General features: G+C 39.5%; 1 pseudogene; it reads left to right on the forward strand.

Moving 5' to 3' along the window:
- The first annotated feature begins 1,662 nt into the window (after positions 1-1,662).
- LOC135968676 (cyclin-T2-like) lies at positions 1,663-15,674 on the forward strand (annotated as a pseudogene).
- The last annotated feature ends 262 nt before the right edge of the window (positions 15,675-15,936 follow it).

Below are 15,936 nucleotides of genomic sequence, written 5' to 3' on the forward strand. Positions count from 1 at the left end.
CTCAGATCGTGCCAAACTGCATTCCAGCCTGGGTGACAGAGCGAGACTCCATCTCAGGGAAAGAAAAACAAAAATACACTGAGGTATCGGCTCACCCTAGTTAGGATGGCTGTTACCAAAAAGACAAAAAATAACAAATGCTGGTGAAGATGCAGAAAAAAATAGAACTCTTATACACTATTGGTGGGGATGTGAACTACTACAGCTTCCATAAAGAACAGTATGGAGGTTTCTCAAACAACTACAAATAGAACTACCACATGATCTAGCAATCTCACTACTGGGCATTTATCCAAAGGAAGGGAAATCAGAACATTGAAGAGACATTTGCACCCTCATGTTTATTGTGGCACTATTCACAATAACCAATATATGAAATCAACCTAGATTTCCAACAAAAGATTAATGGATAAAGCAAATGTGGTATATATACACACAATGAAATATTATTCAGTCATAAAAGAATAAAATTCTGTCATTTGCCATGACATGGATGGAACTAGAAGACATTATATTAAGTGAAGTAATCCAGGAATAGAAAGTAAAATACTGCATATTCTTATTCATATAATCGAAGCTAAAAATGCTGATCTCATAGAAGTGAAAAGTACAGCAGAAGATACTAGAAGTTGGCAAAGGTAAGGGAAAGAGGAGAATAGGGAAAATTTCTTAAAAGATATGCAATTGTAGTTAGATAGGAGGAATAAATTCTAGAGTTCTATAGCCCTGTAGAATTACTATAGAGTTAACAATAATATACTATATAGTTTCAAATAACTAGAATGAAAAAAAGTGAATGTTCAAGATGTTCAAGAACTGAATGTTCAAGAAATAATAAATGTTCAAGAAGATGAATATGCCAATTACCTTTATTTGCTCACTATACATTATATGTATTGAAATATCACTATGTACCCCATGAATGTGTACAATTATTGTATGCCAATGAAAAGAAAAAGATATAATTTGTGGGGATGGGTGGAGGAGGAAGTGTCATGGTGCCAGACGTGGAGCTTCTTCTCATTGGCTCTTACTAGGGAACAGCTGGACGACAGGCCAAGTAGCCAATGTGGAGTGCAGGTCGATAAAGAGCTCTCCTAGTGCCAGCAGATGGCTAACCTCATCCAAGATGTGGCACAGCATCTCAATGTCTCTCAGCTTACAGTAAACACTGCAATTATTTATATATACTATTCTTTCACCAAATTCAATAGGAATCCTTGGAGTAAAATGTCTGCAGACTGATGAGGAGGTAATGTGAATGAATTAGTGGATTTCACCAGAAACTTTGGAAGAGTGCTGGGTATCAGTGTTGCACTAAAGGAAGATGAAAATTGAGCTCTCTTTAGAGGAAACAGAAATACTTCTGTGAGGAATGTGGATAATATTGTCAACCTGTAATTTTTTGGCAGTGAAAGGGGAGGAACAGGCTCAAAAACTTGAACATGTTATTAAAGTAGCACATGCTTGTCTTCACTCCCTAGAGTGCTGGATACCAAATGTGGTATTTACTTTCAGCAGACTCAAGAATTGGTTTTAATTGAAAGCATAACCCTACAAACACCAGATTTTGAGATCAACATTGAACATCCACAATCAGATGTGGTAAAATGTACCAAGTTAGTAAAAGCAAGCAAGGATTTGACAGAAACATCTTATTTCATGGCTATAAACAGTCTGCATCACATAACCTTCTCTCTTCAGTACAAACCAACAGTGATAGCACATGTATACATTCATTTGACTTGCAAATGATTCAACTGAGAGATTCCTGTGTTCATTGATGGAAAGTGTTGGCGGTAATATGTGGATTCTGCAGTTACTCTAGAATTATTAGATGAGCTAAAATATGAGTTTCTAAAAATATTAGAGAAAACACCTGTTAAGTTGAAAAGGATTAGAAACTCAAAGGCCAATCAGTCATTTAATAAACCAAAAATAGATGATATTTATCAGAGACACCACTTCTTTATCTTTGGTCCAGAATTCCATTTTAATAGATAGTATCACAGATGTGCCTATAAACCCACGTTTTCAGAAATGATCTACATTGGCATTCCCTAGGCCACTACTTCTTTACTTTTCTTTTTCTTTTTTTAAATTAAGTGTCAGAATACATGTGTAGAACATGCAGGTAGGTATACTTGTGCCATGGTGGTTTGCTGCACCTATTGACCCCTCCTCTAAGTTCCGTTCCCTCACCCTCCCCACCCCGTAACAGGCCCTGGTGTGCATTGTTTCCCTTACTGTGTCCATGTGTTTTCATTGTTCAACTCCCACTTATGAGTGAGACCATGTGGTGGTTGGTTTTTGTTTCTGTGTTAGTTTGCTGAGGATGAGGGCTTCCAGCTTCATCCATGTCTCTGTAAAGGACATAAACTCATTCTTTTTCATAGCTGCATAGTATTCCATGGTGTTTATGTACCATATTTTCTTTTTTTTAAAATTATTATTATACTTTAAGCTCTAGGGTACATGTGCACAACGTGCAGGTTTGTTACATATGTATACATGTGCCATGTTGGTGTGCTGCACCCATTAACTTGTCATTTACATTAGGTTTATTTCCTAATGCTATCCCTCCCCCATCTCCCCTCCCCACAATAGGCCCCGTTGTGTGATGTTCCCCTTCCTGTGTCCAAGTGATCTCATTGTTCAATTGCCACCTATGAGTGAGAACATGTGGTGTTTGGTTTTCTGTTCTTGCGATAGTTTGCTGAGAATGATGGTTTCCAGTTGCATCCATGTCCGTACAAAGGACGTGAACTCATCCTTTCTTATGGTTGCATAGTATTCCATGGTGTATATGTGCCACATTTTCTTAATCCAGTCTGTCACTGATGGACATTTGGGTTGGTTCCAAGTCGTTGCTATTGTGAATAGTGCCACAATAAACATACGTGTGCATGTGTCTTTATAGCAGCATGATTTATAATCCTTTGGGTATATACCCAGTAATGGGATGGTTGGGTCAAATAGTATTTCTAGTTCTAGATCCTTGAGGAATCACCACACTGTTTTCCACAATGGTTGAACTAGTTTACAGTCCCACCAACAGTGTAAAAGTGTTCCTATTTCTCCACATCCCCTCCAGCACTTGTTGTTTCCTGATTTTTTATTTTTTATTTTTATTTTTATTTTTTTTTGAGACAGAGTCTCGCTCTGCCGCCCAGGCTGGAGTGCAGTGGCCGGATCTCAGCTCACTGCACGCTCCGCCTCCTGGGTTCACGCCATTCCCCTGCCTCAGCCTCCCGAGTAGCTGGGACTACAGGCGCCTGCCACCGCGCCCGGCTAGTTTTTTGTATTTTTTAGTAGAGACGGGGTTTCACCGTGTTAGCCAGGATGGTCTCGATCTCCTGACCTCGTGATCCGCCCATCTCGGCCTCCCAAAGTGCTGGGATTACAGGCTTGAGCCACCGCGCCCGGCCTGTTTCCTGATTTTTTAATGATTGCCATTCTAACTGGTGTGAGATGATATCTCATTGTGGTTTTGATTTGCATTTCTCTGATGGCCAGTGATGATGAGCATTTTTTCATGTGTCTGTTGCCTGTATGCATGTCTTCTTTTGAGATGTCTCTGTTCATTTCCTTTGCCCACTTTTTGATGGGGTTGTTTGTTTTTTTCTTGTAAATTTGATTGAGTTCTTTGTAGGTTCTGGATATGAGCCCTTTGTCAGTTGAGTAGATTGCAAAAATTTTCTCCCTCTCTGTAGGTTGCCTGTTCACTCTGATGGTAGTTTCTTTTACTGTGCAGAAGCTCTTTAATTTAATTAGATCCCATTTGTCAATTTTGGCTTTTGTTGCCGTTGCTTTTGGTGTTTTAGACATGAAGTCCTTGCCCATGCCTGTGTCCTGAATGGTATTGCCTAGGTTTTCTTCTAGGGTTTTTATGGTTTTAGGTCTAACATTTAAGTCTCTAATCCATCTTGAATTAATTTTCGTATAAGGAGTAAGGAAAGGATCCAGTTTCAGCTTTCTACTTATGGTTAGCCAATTTTCCCAGCACCATTTATTAAATAGGGAATCCTTTCCCTATTTCTTATTTTTGTCAGCTTTGTCAAAGATCAGATGGCTGTAGATGTGTGGTATTATTTCTGAGGACTCTGTTCTGTTCCATTGGTCTATATCTCTGTTTTGGTATTAGTACCGTGCTGTTTTGGTTACTGTAGCCTTGTAGTATAGTCTGAAGTCAGGTAGCGTGATGCCTCCAGCTTTGTTCTTTTGGTTTAGGATTGTCTTGGAAATGCGGGGTCTTTTTTGGTTCCATACGAACTTTAAAGCAGTTTTTTTTTTTTTTTCTTCTCTAGAAAATTTATTTCTACCTGCAGTGCCCATTCATGTTGTTTGTTAATAAGAAAATTTGCCACAAATATTACTTTTTAGGTACATCAAATGACAAAAGCCTTTTTATGAACTTTTAAATAAAATATATGAACAAAATACACATATATATGTATGTGAGTATATGTACATACACATACAAACATGTATATATCATATATACACATCTAGGAAGTATCTTAAAAGATTTAAAGCAGTTTTTTCCAATTCTGTGAAGAAAATCATTGGTAGCTTACTGGGGATGACATCGAATCTATAAATTACCTTGGGCAGTATGGCCATTTTCACAATATTGATTCTTCCTATCCATGAGCATGGTATGTTCTCTCATTTGTTTGTGTCCTCTTTTATTTCACTGAGCAGTGGTTTGTAGTTCTCCTTGAAGAGGTCCTTTACATCCCTTCTAAGTTAGATTTCTAGATATTTTATTCTCTTTGAAGTAATTGTGAATGGGAGTTCATTCATGATTTGGCTCTCTCTCTGTCTGTTACTGGTGTATAAGAATGCTTGTGATTTTCGCACATTGATTTTGTATCCTGAGACTTTGCTGAAGTTTCTTATCAGCTTAAGGAGATTTCGGGCTGAGATAATGGGGTTTTCTAAATACACAATCATGTCATCTGCAAAGAGAAACAATTTGACTTCTTCTTTTCCTAACTGACTACGCTTTATTTCTTTCTCTTGCCTGATTGCCCTAGTCAGAACTTCCAACACTATGTTGAATAGGAGTGGTGAGAGAGGGCATCCCTGTCTTGCGCCAGTTTTCAAAGGGAATGCTTCCAGTTTTCCCATTCAGTATGATATTGGCTGTGGGTTTGTCATAAATAGCTCTTATTACTTTGAGATACATTCCATCAATACTGAATTTATTGAGAGTTTTTAGCATGACGGGCTGTTGAATTTTGTCAAAGGCCTTTTCTGCATCTATTGAGATAATCATGTGGTTTTTGTCTTTGGTTCTGTTTATGTGCTGTTCTGTTTATTGATTTGCATATGTTGAACCAGCCTCGCATCACAGGGATGAAGCCCACTTGATCATGGTGGATGAGCTTTTTGATGTGCTGCTGGATTCGATTTGCCAGTATTTTATTGAGGATTTTTGCATCAATGTTCATCAGGGATATTGCTCTAAAATTCTCTTTTTTTGTTGTGTCTCTGCCAGGCTTTGGTATCAGGATGATGTTGGCCTCATAAAATGAGTTAGGGAGGATTCCCTCTTTTTCTATTGATTGGAATAGTTTCAGAAGGAATGGTACCAGCTCCTCCTTGTACCTCTGGTAGAATTTGACTGTGAATCTGTCTGGTCCTGGACTTTTTTTGGTTGGTAGGCTATTAACTATTGCCTCAATTTCAGAGCCTGCTATTGGTCTATTCAGGGATTCAACTTCTTCCTGGTTTAGTCTTGGGAGAGTGTAAGTGTCCAGGAAATTATTAATTTCTTCTAGGTTTTCTAGTTTATTTGTGTAGAGGTGTTTATAGTATTCTCTGATAATAGTTTGTATTTCTGTGGGGTTGGTGGTGATATCCCATTTATCATTTTTTATTGCATCTATTTGATTCTTCTCTCTTTTCTTCTTTATTAATATTGCTAGCAGTCTATCAATTTTGTTGATCTTTTCAAAAAACCAACTCCTGGATTCATTGATTTTTTTTGGAGGATTTTTTGTGTCTCTATCTCCTTCAGTTCTGCTCTGATCTTAGTTATTTCTTGCCTTCTGCTAGCTTTTGAATGTGTTTGCTCTTGCTTCTCTAGTTCTTTTCATTGTGATGATAGGGTGTCAATTTTAGATCATTCCAGCTTTTTCTTGTGGACATTTAGTGCTATAAATTTCCCTCTACACACTGCTTTAAATGTGTCCCAGAGATTCTGGTATGTTGTATCTTTGTTCTCACTGGTTTCAAAGAACATCTTTATTTCTGCCTTCATTTCGTTATGTACCCCGTATTCATTCCGGAGCAGGTTGTTCAGTTTCCATGTAGTTGAGCGGTTTTGATTGAGTTTCTTAATCCTGAGTTCTAGTTTGATTGCACTGTAGTCTGAGAGACAGTTTGTTATAATTTCTGTTCTTGTACATTTGCTGAGGAGTGCTTTACTTCCAACTATGTGGTGAATTTTGGAATAAGTGTAATGTGGTGCTGAGAAGAATGTATATTCTGTTGATTTGGTGTGGAGAGTTCTGTAGATGTCTATTAGGTCCACTTGGTGCAGAGTTGAGTTCAATTCCTGGATATCCTTGTTAACTTTATGTCTCATTGATTTGTCTAATGTTGACAGTGGGGTGTTGAAGTCTCCCATTATTATTGTATGGGAGTCTAAGTCTCTTTGTAAGTTTCCAAGGACTTGCTTTATGAATCTGGGTGCTCCTGTATTGGGTGCATATATATTTAGGATAGTTAGCTCTTCCTGATGAGTTGATCCTTTTACCATTATGTAATGGCCCTCTTTGTCTCTTTTGACCTTTGATGGTTTAAAATCTGTTTTATCAGAGATTAGGATTGCAACCCCTGCTTTTTTTTGTTTTCCATGTGCTTGGTAGATCTTCCTCCATCCTTTTATTTTGAGCCTATGTGTGTCTCTGCATGTGAGATGGGTCTCCTGAACACAGCACACTGATGGGTCTTGACTCTTTATCCAATTTGCCAGTCTGTCTTTTAATTGGACTATTTAGTCCATTTACATTTAAGGTTAATATTGTTATGTGTGAACTTGATCCTGTCATTATGATATTAGCTGGTTATTTTGCTCCTTAGATGATGCAGTTTCTTCTTAGCATCGATGGACTTTACATTTTGGCATGTTTTTGCAATGGCTGGTACCGGTTGTTCCTTTCCATGTTTATGCTTCCTTCAGGGTCTCTTGTAGGGCAGGCCTGGTGGTGATAAAATCTCTCAGCATTTGCTTATCTGTAAAGGATTTTATTTCTCCTTCACTTATGAAACTTAGTTTGGCTGGATATGAAATTCTGGGTTGAAAATTCTTTTCTTTAAGAATGTTGAATATTGGCCCCCACTCTCTTCTGGCTTGTCAAGTTTCTGCTGAGAGGTCTACTGTTAGTCTGATGGGCTTCCCTTTGTGGGTAACCCGACGTTTCTCTCTGGCTGCCCTTAACATTTTTTCCTTCATTTCAACTTTGGTGAATCTGAGAATTATGTGTCTTGGAGTTGCTCTTCTCGAGGAGTATCTTTGTGGCGTTCTCTGTATTTCCTGAATTTGAATGTTGACCTGCCTTACTAGGTTGGGGAAGTTCTCCTGGATGATATCCTGCAGAGTGTTTTCCAACTTGGTTCCATTTTCCCCATCACTTTTAGGCACACCAATCAGACGTAGGTTTGGTATTTTCACATAATCCCATATTTCTTGGAGGCTTTGTTCATTTCTTTTTACCCTTTTTTTCTACACTTCTCTTCTTGCTTCATTTCATTCATTTGATCTTCAATCTCTGATACTCTTTCTTCCAGTTGATTGAGTCAGTTACTGAAGCTTGTGCATTTGTCACGTAGTTCTTGTGTCATGGTTTTCATCTCTATCAGTTCTTTTAAGGTCTTCTCTGCATTGATTATTCTAGTTATCCATTCAGCCATTCTTTTTTCAAGGTTTTTAGTTTCTTGCACTGGTTACATAGTTCCTCCTTTAGCTCTGAGAAGTTTGATCAACTGAAGCCTTCTTCTCTCAACTCGTCAAAGTCATTCTCTGTCCAGCTTTGTTCTGTTGCTGACAATGAGCTGCGTTCCTTTGGAGGGGGAGATGCACTCTGATTTTTTGAATTTCCTGTTTTTCTGCATTGCTCTTTCCTCATCGCTGTGGTTTTATCTGCCTTTGGTCTTTGATGATGGTGATGTACTGATGGGGTTTTGGTGTGGTTGTCCTTTCTATTTGTTAGTTTTCCTTCTAACAGTCAGGGCCCTCAGCTGCAGGTCTGTTGGAGTTTGCTTGAGGTCCACTCCAGACCCTGTTTGCCTAGTATCAGCAGTGGAGGCTGCAGAATGCTGAACAGTGAGTGTTGCTGTCTCATTCTTGCTCTGGAAGCTTCGTCTCAGGGTGAGGTGTGAGGTGTTGGTCTGCACCTAGTGGGGGATGTCTCCCAGTTTGGCTACTTGGGGGTCAGGGACCCACTTGAGCAGGCAGTCTGTCCATTCTCAGATCTCAACCTCCGTGCTGGGAGAACCACTCCTCTCTTCAAAGCTGTCAGACAGGGACATTTGCCTCTGCAGAGGTTTCTGCAGCTTTTTGTTTAGCTACACCCTGTCCCCAGAGGTGGAGTGTACAGAGGCAGGCAGGCCTTCTTGAGCTGCGGTGGGCTCCACTCAATTCGAGCTTCCAGGTGGCTTTGTTTACCTACTTAAGCCTCAGCAATGACGGGCATCCCTCCCCCAGCCTCACTGCTGCCTTGCAGTTAGATCTCAAACTGCTGTGCTAGCAAGGAGGGAGGCTCCATGGGCGTGGGACCCTCTAGGCCAAGTGTGAGGTATAATCTCCTGGTGTGCCATTTGCTAAGACCCTTGGTAATGCGCAGTATTAGGGTGGGAGTTACCTGATTTTCCAGGTGCTGTGTGTCTCAATTTCCTTTGGCTAGGAAAAGGAATTCCCTTCCCTGTTGTGCTTCCCAGGTGAGGTGATGCCTCACCCTGCTTCAGCTCTCACTGGTCGGGCTGTGCCCGTAGACCCCCACCAACTGTCTGACACGCCCCAGTGAGATGAACCCAGTACCTCAGTTGAAAATGCAGAAATCACCCGTCTTCTTTGTTGCTCATGCTGGGAGCTGGAGGCTGGAGCTGTTCCTATTCGGCCATCTTGGGCATGCCCCCCCCAAGCTGGTATCACACATTTTCTTTTCTAAAAATTTGTAAATTTATTTTATTTTACTTTAAGTTGCGGGATACACGTGCAGAATGTGCAAGTTTTTTACGTAGGCATACATGTGCCATGATGATTTGCTGCGTCTATTTATTCATCCTATAAATTCCCTCATCTCACCCCCAATCCCTCAGCAGACTCTGGGGTGTGTTATTCCCCTCCCTGTGTCCATGTGTTCTCATTGTTCAACTCCCACTTATGAGTGAGAACATGTGGCGTTTGATTTTCTCTTCCTGTGTTATTTTGCTGAGGATGATGTCTTCCAGTTTCATCCATGTCACTCCAAAGGACGTGATTTCATTCTTCTTTATGACTGCATAGTATTCCACAGTGTGTATGTACCACATTTTCTTTATCCAGTCTATCATTGATGGACATTTGGGTTGGTTCCATGACTTTTCTATTGTAAATAGTGCTGCAATAAACATATGTGTGCATGTATCTTTGTGGTACAATGATTTATGTTCCTTTGGTTATATACCCAGTAATGGGATTGTTGGGTTAAATGGTATTTCTGGTTCTAGATCCTTGAGGAATCACCATACTGTCTTCCACAATGGTTGAACTAATTTACATTCCCTCCACAGATTCACCAGTATCTATTGTTTCTTGACTTTTTTTTTTTTTTTTTTTTTGAGACGGAGTCTCGCTCTGTCGCCCAGGCTGGAGTGCAGTGGCCAGATCTCAGCTCACTGCAAGCTCCGCCTCCCGGGTTCCCGCCATTCTCCTGCCTCAGCCTCCCGAGTAGCTGGGACCACAGGCGCCGCCACCTCGCCTGGCTAATTTTTTGTGTTTTTAGTAGAGATGGGGTTTCGCCGTGTTAGCCAGGATGGTCTCGATCTCCGGACCTTGTGATCCGCCTGTCTCGGCCTCCCAAAGTGCTGGGATTACAGGCTTGAGCCACCGCACCCAGCCGTTTCTTGACATTTTAATAATCGCCATTCTGATTGGTGTGAGATTGTATCTCATTGTGGTTTTGATTTGTATTTCTCTAGTGATCAGTGATATTGAGCTTTTTTTTTCTGTTTTTTTTTTTTTTTTTGCCACATAAATGTCTTCTTTTGAGAAGTGTCTTTTCATATCCTTTGCCCACTTTTTGATAGGATTGTTTGGTTTTTTTTCTTGTAAGTTTGTTTAAGTTCCTTGTAAATTCTGGACATTAGACCTTTGTCAGATGGGTAGATGGCAAAATTTTTCTCCCATTCTGCAGGTATGATACTTCCTTTGGCTGTGCAGAAGCTCTTTATTTTAATTAGATCCCATTTGTTGATTTTTGCTTTTGTTGCAACTGCTTTAGGTGTTTTATTCATGAAGTCTTGCCCATGCCTATGTCCTGAATGGTGTTGCGTAGGTTTTCTTCTAGGTTTTTTATGGTTTTGGGTTTATATTTAAATCTTTAATCCATCTCGAGTTAATTTTTGTATAAGGTGTAAGGAAGGGGTCCAGTTTCTGTAGATGGCTAGCCAGTTTTTCCAGCACCATTTATCCCATTTATTGACTAAGAGATTCTTTCCCTGTTGCTTCTTTTTTGTCAGATTTGTCAAAGATCAGATGGTTTTAGATGTGTGGTATTACTTCTGAGGTCTCTGTTTTGTTCCGTTGGTCTATATGTCAGTTTTGGTACAAGTACCATGCTGTTTTGGTTATTGTAGCCTTGTAGTATAGTTTGAAGTCAGGTAGTGTGATACTTCCAGCTTTGTTCTTTTTGCTTAGGATTGTCTTGGTTATATGGGGTCTTCTTTGATTCCATATGAAATTTAAAGTAGTTTTTTTTCTAATTCTGTGAAGAATATCAATGGTAGTTTGATGCACTCAATTCAATACCATTGAATCTATAAACTACTTTGGGCAATATGGCCATTTTAATTATATTGATTCTTCCTATCCATGAGGATGGAATGTTTTTCCATTTGTTTGTGTCCTCTCTTGTTTCCTTGAGCAGTGGTTTGTAGTTCTCTTTGAAGAGGTCCTTCACATCCCTTGTTAGCTGTATTTCTAGGTATTTACTTCTCTTTGTAGCAATTGTGAATGGGAGTTCATTCATGATTTGTCTCTCTGCTTGTCTACTGTTGGTGTCAAGGAATACTTGTGATTTTCGCACACTGATTTTGTATCCTGAGAATTTACTGAAGTTTCTTATCAGCTTAAGGAGTTTTGGGCTGACATAATGGGGTTTTCTAAATATATAATCATGTCATCTGCAAACAGAGACAATTTGACTTCCTCTCTTTCTGTTTGAATACCCTTTATTTATTTCTCTTGCCTGATTGCTCTGGCCAGAACTTCCAATAATATGTTGAATAGGAGTGGTGATAGAGGGCATCCTTGTCTTGTAGTTGTTTTCCAAGGGAAAGCTCCTAGCTTTTGCCCATTCAATATGCTACTGGCTGTGGGTTTGTCATAAATGGCTGTTATTATTTCGAGACATGTTCCATCAATACCTAGTTTATTGAGAGTTTTTAGCATAAAGGGATGTTGAATTTTATTGAAGGGCTTTTCTGCATCTATTGAGACAATCATGTGGTTTTGTCTTTGGTTCTGTTTATGTGATGGGTTACGTTTATTTATTTGCATGTGATGACCCAGACTTGCATCACAGGGATGAAGCCTACTTGATCATGGTAGATAAGTTCTTTGATATGCTGCTGGATTTGATCTGCAGGTATTTTATTGACAATTTTCACATTGATGCTCATCAGGGATATTGGCCTAAAGTTTTCTTTTTTTGTTGTTGTGTTTCTGGCAGATTTTGATATCACGATGATTCTGGTTTCATAAAATGAGTTAGGGAGGAGTCCCTCCTTTTCAATTGTTTGGAATAGTTTCAGAAGGAATGGTATCATCACCTCTTTGTACCTCTGGTAGAATTCAGCTGTGAATCCATCTGGTCCTGGGTTATTTTTTGGTTGGTAGGCTATTAATTGCTGCCTCAATTTCAGAACTTTTTGTTGATCTATTTAGGGATTTGACTTCTTCCTGGTTTAGTCTTGGGAGGCTGTATGTGTCCAGGAATTTATCAATTTTTCCTAGATTTTCTAGTTTATTTGCATATAGATGTTTATAGTATTCTCTGATGGTAGTTTGTATTTCTCTAGGGTCAGTGGTGATATCCCCTTTATTACTTTTTATTGTGTCATTTAATTCTTCTCTCTTTTCTTCTTTATTAGTCTAGCTAGTAGTCTATCTATTCTGTTAATTTTTTCAAAAAACCAGCTTCTGAATTCAGTGATTTTTTGGAGAGTTTTTTGTGTCTCTAGCTCCTTAATTCTGTTCTACACTTAGTTATTTCTTGTCTTTTGCTAGCTTTTGGATTAGTTTGCTTTTGTTTCTCTAACTCTTTTAATAGTGATGTTAGGGTGTCAATTTGAGATATTTCTGGTTTTCTGATGTGGGTATTTAGTGCTATAAATTTTTCTCTACACACTGTTTTAGCTGTATCCCAGAGATTCCAGTACATTGTCTCTTTGTTCTCATTGGTTTCAAAGAACTTCTTGATTTCTGCCTTAATTTCATTATTTACCCAGGAGTCATTTAGGAGCAGGTTTTTCAATTTGCATGTAATCATGTGGTTTTGAGTGAGTTCCTTAATCCTGAGTTCTAATTTGATTGCACTGTGGTCTGAGAGACTCTTTGTTATGATTTAGTTCTTTTGCACTTGCTGAGGAGTGTTTCACTTCCAATTATGTGGTCGATTTTAGAATAAGTGCTATGTGGCACTGATAGGAATGTGTATTCTGTTGATTTGGGATGGAGAGTTCTGTAGATGTCTATTAGGTCCACTTGATCCAGAGCTGAGTTCAAATCCTAAATATTCTTGTTAATCTTCTGTCCTTTGATCTGTCTAACATTGACAGTGGGGTGCTAAAGTGTCTCACTACTATTGTGTGGGAGTCTACGTGTCTTTGTAGGTCTCTAGGAACTTATTTTATGAATCTGGATCCTCCTGTATCAGATGCCTGTATATTTAGGATAGTTAGCTCTTCTCATTGAATTGATCCCTTTGCCATTATGCAATGCCCTTCTTTGTCTTTTTTGAAATTTGTTGGTTTAAAGTCTGTTTTGTCAGGGGCTAGGATTGAACCCCATGATTTTGTTTGTTTGTTTGTTTGTTTTTTGCTTTTTATTTGCTTGGTAAATTTTCCTTCATCCCTTTATTTTGAGCCTATGTGTGTCTTTGCACGTGAGATGAATCTCCTGAATACAGCACACTGATGGGTCTTGACTTTTTATCCAATTTGCCGGTCTGTGTCTTTTAACTGGGGTATTTATCACATTTACATTTAACGTATTGTTATGTGTGAGTTTGATCCTGTCATCATGATGCTATCTGTTATTTTGCACACTAGTTGATACAGTTTCTTCATAGTGTCATTGGTCTCTATATTTTGGCGTATTTTTGCAGCATCTGGTACCAGATTTTCCTTTCTATATTTAGTGCTTCCTTCAAGAGCCCTTGCAAGACAGGTCTAGTGGTGACAAAATTGCTCAACATCTGCTTGTCTGAAAGGGATTTTATTTATCCTTTGCTTATGAAGCTTAGTTTGGCAGGATATGAAATTCTGTGTTGAAAATTCTTTCTTTAAGAATGTTGAATATTGACCCTTAATCTCTTCTGGGTTGTAGAGTTTCGCTGAGAGGTCCACTATTAGTCTGATGGGCTTCCCTTCGTAGGTGACCTGGCCTTTCTCTCTGGCTGCCCTTAACACCTTTTCCTTCATTTCGCCCTTGGAGAATCTGATGATTATATGTCTTGGGGTTGTCCTTCTCATAGAGTATCTTAGTGGTGGTGTCCTCTGTATTTCACGAATTTACGTGTTGGCCATCTTGCTAGGTTGGGGAAGTTGTCCCGGGTAATATCCTGAAGTGTGTTTTCCAGCTTGTTCCCATTCTCCCCATCTTCTTCAGGTACTCTAATCAATCATAGATGTGGTCTTTCTACATAGTAGCATATTTCTTGGAGGCTTTGTTTGTTTGTTTGTTTGTCATTCTTTTTTCTCTAACCTTGTCTGTATATTTTGTTTCAAACTCAAAGTGGTCTTTCAACTCTGATATACTTTCTTCTGCTTGGTCGATTTGGCTATTGATATTTGTGTATGCTTCACGAAGTTCTCATGCTGTGTTTTTCAGCTCTATCAGGTCATTTATGTCCCCCTCTCAGCTGGTTATTCTAGCTAGCAGCTCCTCTAACCTTTTATCAGGGTTCTTAGCTTCTTTGCATTGGATTAGAACATGCTCCTTTAGCTCACCAAAGTTTTTTTTATTACCCGTCTTCTGAAGCCTACCTTTGTCAATTCATCCATCTCATCCTCCATCCAGTCCTGTGCCCTTGCTGGAGAGGTGTGGTGATTGGAGAAGAAGAGGTACTGTGGCTTTGGGTTTTCAGCATTTTTTCATTGATTTTTTCTCACCTACGTAAGTCTGTCTAGTTTTGATCTTTGAGGCTGCTGACCATTGGATGGGGTTTTTGTGGAGACTTCTTGTTTTGCTGATGCTGTTGTTGTTGCTTTCTGTTTGTTTTTCTTTCAATGGTCAGGTCCCTTTTCTGTAGGGCTGCTGCAATTTGCTGGGGGCTCACTTCAGGCCCTATTCATCTGGTTCACTCCCACACCTGGAGTTGTCACTCAAGGAGGATGGATAACAGCAAAAATGGTGCCTCTCTTTCTTCTGGGATCTCTGACCTCAAGGGGCACCAACCTGATGCCAGTAGGATTGCTTCTGTATAGGGTGTCTGATAACCCCTGTTGGAGGTTCTCACCCAGCTGGGTGGCAGGGGGAACAGGACCCATTTAATGAAGCACTTTGGCTGTCCCTTGGTGGAGGGGGCATGTTTGCTGGGGGGAAACCCACTCATCGGGGCTGCCTGGATTCCTCAGAACTACCAGCAGGAAAGGCTAAGTCTGCTAGTCTGCAGAGACTGTGGCCACCTCTCCCCTTAGGGACTCAGGCCCTGGGAGATCAGGGTTTTGTTCCTGAGCCTCTGGCTGGAGTTGGTGGAGTTCCTGCAGGGAGGCCCTGCCCAGTGAGGAAGGATGGGTCAGGGTCAGGCTAGGCCAGTACTGCTAAATTCAGGCAATATTTCTGTAAAAGACAGTCATATACTGATAATTTGTCAATGTTAGCAATAGCAATGTCAAATATCTCATGCATTTGCCATCACACAAGGAACAGCCTCAACATCAAGAATCAACAAGGACAGAACAGATGTATTCACAGAGTAGGAGACATTTTTGTCTAGTAGCCAGTACTACATCAATTTACAACAGGGACTTCTATATTACTGCATTCAGGATTACATCACAGACCTGACAAAATTTCTAATCATTCTTCTATTAAGCAAGAATATACTCATAAAGCAGGCAGCAGTAAACACCATGGGCCAATTTCTGCTACACTTGGAATAATTCCTCAGAAAATATCTTCAGATAAATAAAGAAAAAAATGAAAGCTAGAAACTCTTAATCTTAATATGCAGGACTGAAATTATGGATTTTAGTACCACATACTGATAAAAGCACCAATAAAGAAGAGCTGCCCTTGTTGAAAATTAGTTGACCTATAAGGTTGGAATTTATATCTGCACTGTTTATTCTGTTTCATTGGGCTACATGTCCGTTTTTGTGCCAGAACCATACTGTTTTGATTACTATTGCTTTATAATATAATTTGAAATCAAGAAGTATGATTTCTCCAACCATGTTTTTCTTTCTCTTGATTATTTTGACTACTCTAGGTCTCTTATG

This window comes from Macaca fascicularis, chromosome 1 (genome assembly GCF_037993035.2).
Source record: "Macaca fascicularis isolate 582-1 chromosome 1, T2T-MFA8v1.1".
NCBI lineage: Eukaryota > Metazoa > Chordata > Mammalia > Primates > Cercopithecidae > Macaca > Macaca fascicularis.